Genomic DNA, 9,031 nt, shown 5'->3' on the forward strand with positions numbered 1-9,031 from the left:
GTAGCAAATTTGGCAAGGTGGCGTCTAATTCGAGCATGAACGTCGTGTGTAGTAATTAGCTGCGAAGGCCTCTCGCCTCTTTGCGATGGCAGTCGTCTAGCGTTCCCGCACGCTAGTTTTTCCTTTGTTTACTGTATTTCTGTGTTGTTTTTCTTTACTGCTGCACGGGTACCCCTTTTGTATATATTGTTTTCAAGCTATTTGATTCTAAATAATCCTGGGTGGTTGTGAAATAGGAAATAGAAAACGATGTGCACATTGAATAATACACACACTGGCATGTTGAACAACTGCAGAGACAACTGTCAGATAGACTTCGTTTATGGTCCACCTCGTTCATTGTTCCGTTTTTTACCTGAGAATATTAAGTGAGTTTCCAGTGCATGGTTTAGAAGAAAATTTGCTCCACAGTCGCTCGCACGATTTTTTTTCAGGCTTAATAAAAACAATTCAGTTAGTTTCGTGTTTCTTGCACGATAGTGTAAAGCGCACCATTTCATAAATGCCTACCGCCACGTCTGAGAGCGAAACTGTCAGATTATTTTGCGTATATTTACATATTTCGAAAGTGCTTTGATGAAGCATGTTGCTTAGCTGATATTGGACGCTTAATTTCTAAACTATATGCTGCTATAGCATGTGCCCAAAAACGCAATAAAGTGCGTAAGTGTTTTATGTAGTGTACATGAATAAATTGATTTTAGAAGAATTTGTCACTGCCAAGCAGCAACCTACTTACCTTATGACCAATGCGCTCAATTGAAAACAGTATTGCAGTCTACTACCTATAGTTGGGTATGACTTTAGAAAAAAATGGTAGGCCCCATGCAGATGACCGAAGCACGACAGCCGATTGCCTCCGCGACGAAAATACTCCCGCTTATAAGATCTCGCTTTTGAAACGCGTAATTCTCGGTATAAATTAAGACTTTTGTATTTTGATGACTGGTTTGGCATAGCTCTCGGGATCGGAATGCTACAGTATATGCCAAATCTCCAGAGAAAAATAACTCCTTGCCTTCTTCAACGCTGCCCGTCGTCTGCTTTTGAGCTTCATTGCAAGTGACATGAGTAGAAAGCGCAGTTGGGCATGGCTTTTGCGCTGGTTAATATGCAAGTGGGACACCTACTACTCTTTTTCCGAGCTTGAAATGAGTCAGTTGCTATTGAAGAAGTACTTAGAAAAAACTGTGCATTTATCGCAACCATAACAAACCTGGGGCAAGAAGACAGTTGAGGCAGGAAAGTTACAAAAATACTTCGTTCGTCATGTTAAATAAATACTCTTAATTTACAATCGCATAAAATTTATATGTTTTGTTTTCGTGTTTTCACAAACTTCTTTTCAAGAATTTGGCGAGGTTTTATTTTCGTTTTCCCCTGTTATTTTCTATTTGCGAGCCTGCCATCTCGCCAGTTTGGGTAAGGCATTCCATGCGAGTTTTCCGCCATGGAGACCAGCGGGGTGACATCGGAATGCGAGTTTTTCTTGCTGAACGAGTCTTGTGTCGCCTCATTGCTCACACCACCAAGGAGCCTCCACAAGAAGAACGAGAGTGGCCACATCCTGAATAGCGAATAACGCAATATGATTCTCCACTGCTACATGTATTGGCGTAACAGGGAGCCTGAACACAGCGTGGAAGATACGACCAAGCTTGTCGCCGAGATGCTCGGTGTCGGCGAAAGCACTGTGTTCAAGGTGAGGAGGGAGGTCAGACCGTAGCATATTTTGGGTAGCAAACCGTCGCCGCAGTCGGAAAAGCGCTCACCAAATGCGGAGAAAAATAGACGCAGCATGAAGTATGACATCTTCACGTTGTGTGCGCTGAGATCACGTGTGCACGATGTCTTTCCCCGCAAGGAGATACGGACGGTCGAGAAGATAACTGACGAGTTCTCGAAGGGTATGGATCTCCCATCACTGAAGTGGTTTACTATGCGTCGCCTTCTTGTTGAGTTCGGATTGAAGAACGAGATGAGAAGCCGCAATTTGCTTTTTATCGACGGGGATGACATCGCTGAATGGCGGAATCGCTACCTTCGTGATATGCAGCACTACGGGGCGGTAGGCCAAACATCTTCCTTCATGAGACGTGCGGGACAGCGGGACACACTAGGGCGATCGTGTGGATTGACACCGTAAAGCAGAAACGTGGACGCCGGTACGCTCGAACAAATCGCCTTTCGACGGGTCTGAAACAACTGGCTGTAAAACGCCAGTGCCTTATTGTGACGCACATCGGCAGCGAGGACATCGAGGACAGCGAGGACATGCACATCTGCAGCGAATGTATTCAGAGGCCCTAAAAACAGGTGACTGCCACGAAGAAATGAAGAGCAATCTCTTCGAGGGATGGTTTAATGACGTTCTGCAGAAGTTGCCAGCTGGTCGCGTCATTGTTTTGGACAATGCACCTTACGATACCCGGCCAGACGCGAAATTGCCGACGGCGGCTTGGAAGAGGGAAAAAATGGAGGAGTGGTTCAAAAGCAAAAACATCGCCTACAAATAAAAAGCAGCTTCTTGAGTTGGTAACATCTGTGAAGTCACGCTTTCTGAGCTACATAGTAGACAATGAAGCTGAAAGGTACGGTTGCACTGTATTCGGGCTCCCACCCTATCACTGCGATTTAAATCCTATTGAGCTCGTGTGCGCAAAGGTGAAAGATGACATCGCTGCGGACACCAGAGACTTCAAGCTGTCCACGGTTGAAGACGACTTGAAGAAAAAAATCAAGAGCGTAACGGCGGAAGACAGCACGAAATTCACCATGTGATCGAACTCGAGGCAAAGTTCAGGCTTGACATGTCTGGGAGTAACCACATCCAACCCGCCATCATTGGGCTGTTTGAAGATGACATTGAACAAAGCGATTCCGACTGCGGGCTGTCCGGCATTGAGCCACTCGACAAAGAATAACAGCTTCTTATTAACGAAAAAAACAGCGATGATCCGGGCAAAAAAAATTTTTCCGGTGGATTCGCAGCAGCCAACCATCCTCCCGTGACCTCTCGAATGAATAAGCAGTTCATTTGGTGCCATTTCCTTTTAATGGAAGTTCAATTCTGAAATAGCAATGTCCTGCATAGATGGTGCAAAGTTTAAGTACTGGCATGGAAACACGCTTAAATAAAAGAAAATCTGAATGCAAATACAAATATTAACCCTGAATAACTATGTGGGGCCCAAAATGCTCATTTGGGCAGCGACTGTCCAGCTCGACACGAAAAAGCAGTAGTCAAAGCGAAATTGACGGCTACTTATAGCAGCCTGCACGCGAAAGCACATACATGATGTTGCATTGTTTATTTTCGTAGTCTGGCTTAGGCAAGTAATGCGAATGAGAAAATAATTATAAAACGTCATTAGCTTAGTGAGGCCCGAAGTGCCCACTAGGGCAGACATTCTCCAGTTGACGGGCCCTATAATGAAGTAGCAGCAGCCCAGACGAAACTGCCCGCCAATGCTAGCAGTCTGCATGTCCAAAGAAAAAGAAAAGCAGCCATGTTGGAGCCATCGTCAAGCTTTGCAAGCCTCTAAATGCCAATACATGCAGCAAAGAAATAACGAAAACACACCGTCCGCTCGGTTTACTTCACAGCACAGTCAGTGTTTTTTTCATTCAGGCACTTGTACAAATAAGAGCAATGCAGAGCAACATGCCCCTGTTAGGCGGCTTGCTTCCAGGTATTTTTGCTTCACCTACTGTTCTTTCCAGCCTGTTGAGATGAATAATGCCATTTTGAGAAGGGCAAAAATACTCTATTGGACAGTCATCATCCAAGTTTACGGGCCCTGCGATAAAATAACAGTGGCCTGGGCACGCTTGGAAGGCTGCACTTCAAAGCGCAGTCATGTTGTAGCCATTGTTGGTGAAACAGCAGAAGTCCACGCGAAATTGACTGCCACTGTTGGCAGCTTTCATGCAGAAGCATGTTCATGTAGCTGCATTGTTTATTTTGGTTATCTGGCTCAGCAAGTAATGCGAATATGAGAACAATGATCAAACACGATTAACTTAGTGAGGTCCAGAATACTCATTTGGGCAGCCACCGTCGAGCTTGATGGGCCGCTTGGTAAAATAGCAGTCTTCGGGGGCACGCTTGAAAGGCACCGTTAGCATTTTGCCCGTCAAATCGCTGTCATGCTGCAGTCATGACTGGGCAAGTAACACGAATGCAAGCACAATTATTCAGCTTGAATAGCTCTGCTAGCATACTTTGTACTAAAAAATGCTGAGTAATGATGAATGTGCCTTATTGAGACAATTATTTATTTCACAAGCTGTCGGCATAGCGACAGCCAGATTTAAAAAATGGAATTGTTGAAGTAATAAATGGTGAAAGTAGCAAAAGCTCTCAGTGCACTGTTTTCTGGGCTACATTCAATGAAAAATGTCTTTGTAACCATGAAAGCGTCAGACAAGAAATGACATTCAACTGCACAATGTTATTCATGTTGAAAATTTGCTCTAGCATATGTGATGGGGAGTGAAAGCATCTGATTACTAAGACTGGAAGTGCGAGAAATGCAACATAGCAAGGTGCTGTTTCACGATATGGCACCATTTCATGTCACTTCTGGCGAGCTGTCACTTGCACTGATGCATAAAGATGAACAGGGGTAAAAGGCAAAGTTACTCTGCAGCCCACGGGACGCTATTAAGAAAATGTATCTGTAAACCTTTCTGTTTTCATAGCTGATAGCAATTTGTGTTGTGGAAGTTGCTTAATCACATTGCGTCAACAACACCAGAAGTAAGGAAAGAAAACACAGCGAGTAGGCTGATTGAGAAGGCGAGGTAGACCAGCCAGAAAGGCTCTAATGAGATGGAAGAGGCCAGCCCTGCTGCTTACAGGAGTTGGTGCTTTGAATGAGAAGAGTTACTGAAATGGGTCAAAAGAATTTGCTGAAAGAAAACTTGCAAAAATAAACGCTAGTATAAAATAAAAGGACAGAAATAACAGTAAGCGCAAGCACGCCTGGAAGCGGGCACATATTCACACACAAACAGAAAAACTAAGGAGCTCCCAAATATAAAGAAGTAGGGGAAATAAAAATTTACACAAACGCAAGAAACGTACACACGCACGTTTACAAACAGACGCGTGTAGATGTATTAGGAGCAGGTTCACAAGCTGATGTGCCTACGTTCTTGTATGCTCCTTTCTCTTCTTTTTACCGTTCTCCTAACACGGTCTTGGGAATTTTTCATAGTAACATATCACGCGAATCGAAAAGCAGCGCGGGGATTCGTTGTGGGAAAGCATATCGAGCGCAGGCAGCACACCTTATGCGTGATTGTGTCACAGCGCGTATTTTGCAGCTTGCGCTTGCAGTGAGCACTGGTGGACAGCAATCAATCGACGGTGCAACACAGCGCTCGAACACCGCAGCTAGACGCTCTGCTATCTCACTACTGACAACAATCGTTGGCGCTAAGTTGGCGGCAACAAATATTTGCGTTGGAGGCTGCTTTCGAAAATATTTTTTGGTTCAGGCACCCCTAGGTTGGTTTCATGCGCACGCGCTTTTCTCATTTCTCATGAGAATGGTTTTGCTCCACCACTTGATACCGTCCGGTGAAAGACGCAGCGACCGAGTACACAAACACACTCGCCGCTAACAGTAGGCACCAGACTGGCAAACTTTCCTCGTCGTAACTTCACTCTGGAGCGAAACAAAATAACACGGAACACAAACACGTATGATGTTTGTTTATAGCTGTGTGTCGCCGCGGAATGTTATTTTCCGCTGTTTTGGCTGATTTCGCAGTGTAAGCGAGATCGCTGACACTGTGCAGGGCAGCGTCAGCGATGCTCACTGCAATGCTTTTTCGTCGGATCACGGTTCAGAATAAACACACGCAGAACAAATAGTGCATCGTAAGCTCGCAGCAATATTTCCAGCATGATAGACCATCACAAACAGTTCGGGAATTCACTCTGACGAGGGGCTGAGGCAGAGAGCTGACGAGACTTGGCCCAGCTCGAAGCGCGGGCTGCCATCTTTTCCGTCGGCGAGGACACCGGCCGCCCGGCTCACGACGTCACTCCAGAGTGAGCGCCCATTGGTGGATGCTCGTGTGCACCCGCCTTTGAGGAGGAAATGCCGCTTTTTTTCAAAAGCTGTACCCGACTATAGTTTCCGTTTACCGCGCCACACGAACGCAATATTGGTAGTAGCTGGATCATAAATCTGATCCTAGAAAAAGAAAAGGGCATGGGCAGGACATGTAATGAGGAGGGAAGATTACCGAAGATCATTAAGGGTTATGGACTGGATTCCAAGGGAAGGGAAGCGCAGCAGGGGACGGCAGAAACTTAGGTAAGCGTATGAGATTAAGGAGTTGGCAGGGTCAACATGGCCACAATTAGTACATAACCGGGATAGTTGGAGAAGTGTGGGAGAGACCTTTGCCCTGCAGTGGGCGTAACCGGGCTGATGATGATGATGAAATTTGATCCCAGCACATTGTTTTCCCATTAAAAAGAGGGAGTATAGGCAAAATTTCGTATCCGTTTTTTGTTGCTTATTTAATTTCTTTCTACGGCGAAGCTTTATATGGCAAGGTTTCGGAAAAAATTGCGTCCGTCTGTAGAGCCGTATTGATTGAGACTTTCTCCCCATACGTGGGCCGACCCCAAGCTAGTCCAATATCGGGCCGTCCCGCGGCGGAGGTGAAAGAGGCTTTAAGCGCTCTGCGAACATGCAAAAATAAGTTTAATATCTTAGATCGAAATGCCACCAGTATCAGATAAGCAGATATCAGATAAGAAACATAACCTGATAAGAACAAATACTACACTTTGACCCGCGTCGGCCATGTCTACGTTCGCACTGCCCTCTGTTAGTCGGTTTTCCAAGCGCTTGCGCATCTCCTTTCCTTCCGCTCTCCCGTGGTGACGGCCCCGTAAGCGTGCTTCCCGCCAGGACCGTGAGGCGGAAAGAAATACGAACCGTCCATGGGGCCCCAATCCCGCAAACTTCGGAAGTTTCACCGGAGCAACGACGATGTTTCAGAGGTAGTTGTTGGGGAACCAATTATGTGTGGCTTGTGTTGTGTGGCTTGTGTTGTGTTTTCGAATGAGTTCACAACCATATCTGCACTATGCAACGTCGACCAACGCACGATCGCCTTGACTACGGGGAAACAGTGTGCTCCCTCGGAGTGGGGAGAGGTGCGTGTCTTTTTACGAGCCGGAATTCGTTAGTAAAAGGTTTGGTGCTGCGTGTTCATCACCTTCCCAGTGCCTCATCACCTTCCGATGCTGATCATCGTGGAAGAGGGACTAGTCGCACCTCGGTTCCGTTTATGGGAATACGGCGTTTGACGCACGGCAATGGACAGTTCACCATTAAGGGGCCCACATACACAGCTTCGCTGGTTGTCCACCTTCACTGAGTGGAATGGCACTGATTTTTAAAGAAATAAGAATACATGAGCGCCCAGCCTGCGAGCAACCAACCAGCGAGCTCCCTGGGTGTTTCAACAACATCACAACGTATATGGGCGTCCCTTATCAAACCTCTGTGGCAGCAGAAGCGGCACTAACACTTCTCTTCTAGGAAGCCATGGTCGCTTTGCTTACACACCGTCAGACAACGCGGCATTTGTGTAAACGAATTTTTAAACAACGGAAGCGATAGGCTTACGCCACAGCTTAGCTCTCCGAGAAAGGGCGGAAGCTCGGTAATAGCCGCATTTGCTACGTTATTTCATTCCCAATTGTGACACTAGGGTATAAATGCAGATGCTTTTGGGTATGTGTACCTGCCTCGTGAGGAGGGTCAACCAAAAGGTGCCGTGTTGTTCTCTCGCCAATTCTTCTGTTTTTACTGATGCTGCTACCATCGCTGCCTTGCCATCCGCGTCGGGAGATGGTTCAGAGCGTGCATATGCATGGCGGGAATGTGGCAGAAAGCAAAGGTGATGCAGGAGAATTGTTTGAACTTTTCTGTCGCGTCGCATATACACAATGCCCTCTAGAGCTTTCTCGGCGCCGATACAATACCCTCTTGATAGCTGTGTTATCCGCAACAGCATTGCAGAAGCGGCAGCACTTGTTTTTCTAATAATGAGCAAAAGTCCGGAGGGGAGGTACATAGGATGGTAGAGAGAAGATAGGGAGAGGATGCAGAGGATAAGGGTGGAACCGACGCAGTCACGAAACTAGCGAATGATTCTCTTGCCACTTTTCGCTCCCACTTCCCGTCCATAGGGAAAGAGGTGCGGGTTGGCAGAGGGAAAAGACGACAAGAGAAGGCGAGGAAGAAAGCACTGCTAAACACCGCATTGGCTCGACACAAACTGGATAAATATAAGTTCAAGACACGGTGCGGTTCGTTTTTGGTGTTTCTGCAGAATAAACACCGTACAAATCTTTGAAATGGAAAAAGAATGAGCTGCTTGGAGATGCAACGCCATATTAAAGCACCGCAGCGTCTGGGCAACACTGCTGAGCCGCCCACAAGTCAAATCAATACGTCTGTATCTGCCGCAGTGGTTATGCAGCTATGGCATTGCTCGAAGACACGGGCTCTGTCCCAATCACGGCAGCCGCATTTCGACGGCGTCAGATCAGAAGAACACTTGTGGTTCTTAGATGTAGGTGCATGCTAAGAGCCTCAGGGGTTCTACATTAATCCGGAGTCCGCTACCACGGTGGGCCTCACAATCGGATGGCGGCTTAGGCACGTGCAGCCCCATAATTCAATTAAAGTTAACACTTCTCCCACGATGCGATGTGCCGTGTCAGTCGCTAACAGCGCTAACCTTCTCGGAAGGCATGAGCAATAGGTAACAAAAATGCCTCAAGAACACAGGTCCTTTTGTGTGTTCTCTATACTACGCAACCAAGCAGCAGTGGTGCGCATAAGGTAATATTTAGCATCAACTCAACATTCTCGTATTGGGCAAAACGCTGAAAAAATTAAAGATTTGCCGTCAACATCACGACTAATTATCGTCTATTAGAGCAAACTGCATAGAAAGCTTTCTTTATATCAATTCGCGCAGTGCGTGG

The 9,031-nt window shown here is 46.4% G+C and overlaps 1 non-coding gene across 1 annotated transcript; it reads right to left on the reverse strand.

The window, feature by feature from the left end:
- Positions 1–6,632: 6,632 nt before the first annotated feature.
- On the reverse strand, positions 6,633–6,832 carry LOC139059746 (U2 spliceosomal RNA). The gene has a single exon (XR_011514344.1). It is a non-coding gene; the product is annotated as a U2 spliceosomal RNA (small nuclear RNA).
- Positions 6,833–9,031: the final 2,199 nt, after the last annotated feature.

This window comes from Dermacentor albipictus, chromosome 4 (genome assembly GCF_038994185.2).
Source record: "Dermacentor albipictus isolate Rhodes 1998 colony chromosome 4, USDA_Dalb.pri_finalv2, whole genome shotgun sequence".
Classification (NCBI taxonomy): domain Eukaryota; kingdom Metazoa; phylum Arthropoda; class Arachnida; order Ixodida; family Ixodidae; genus Dermacentor; species Dermacentor albipictus.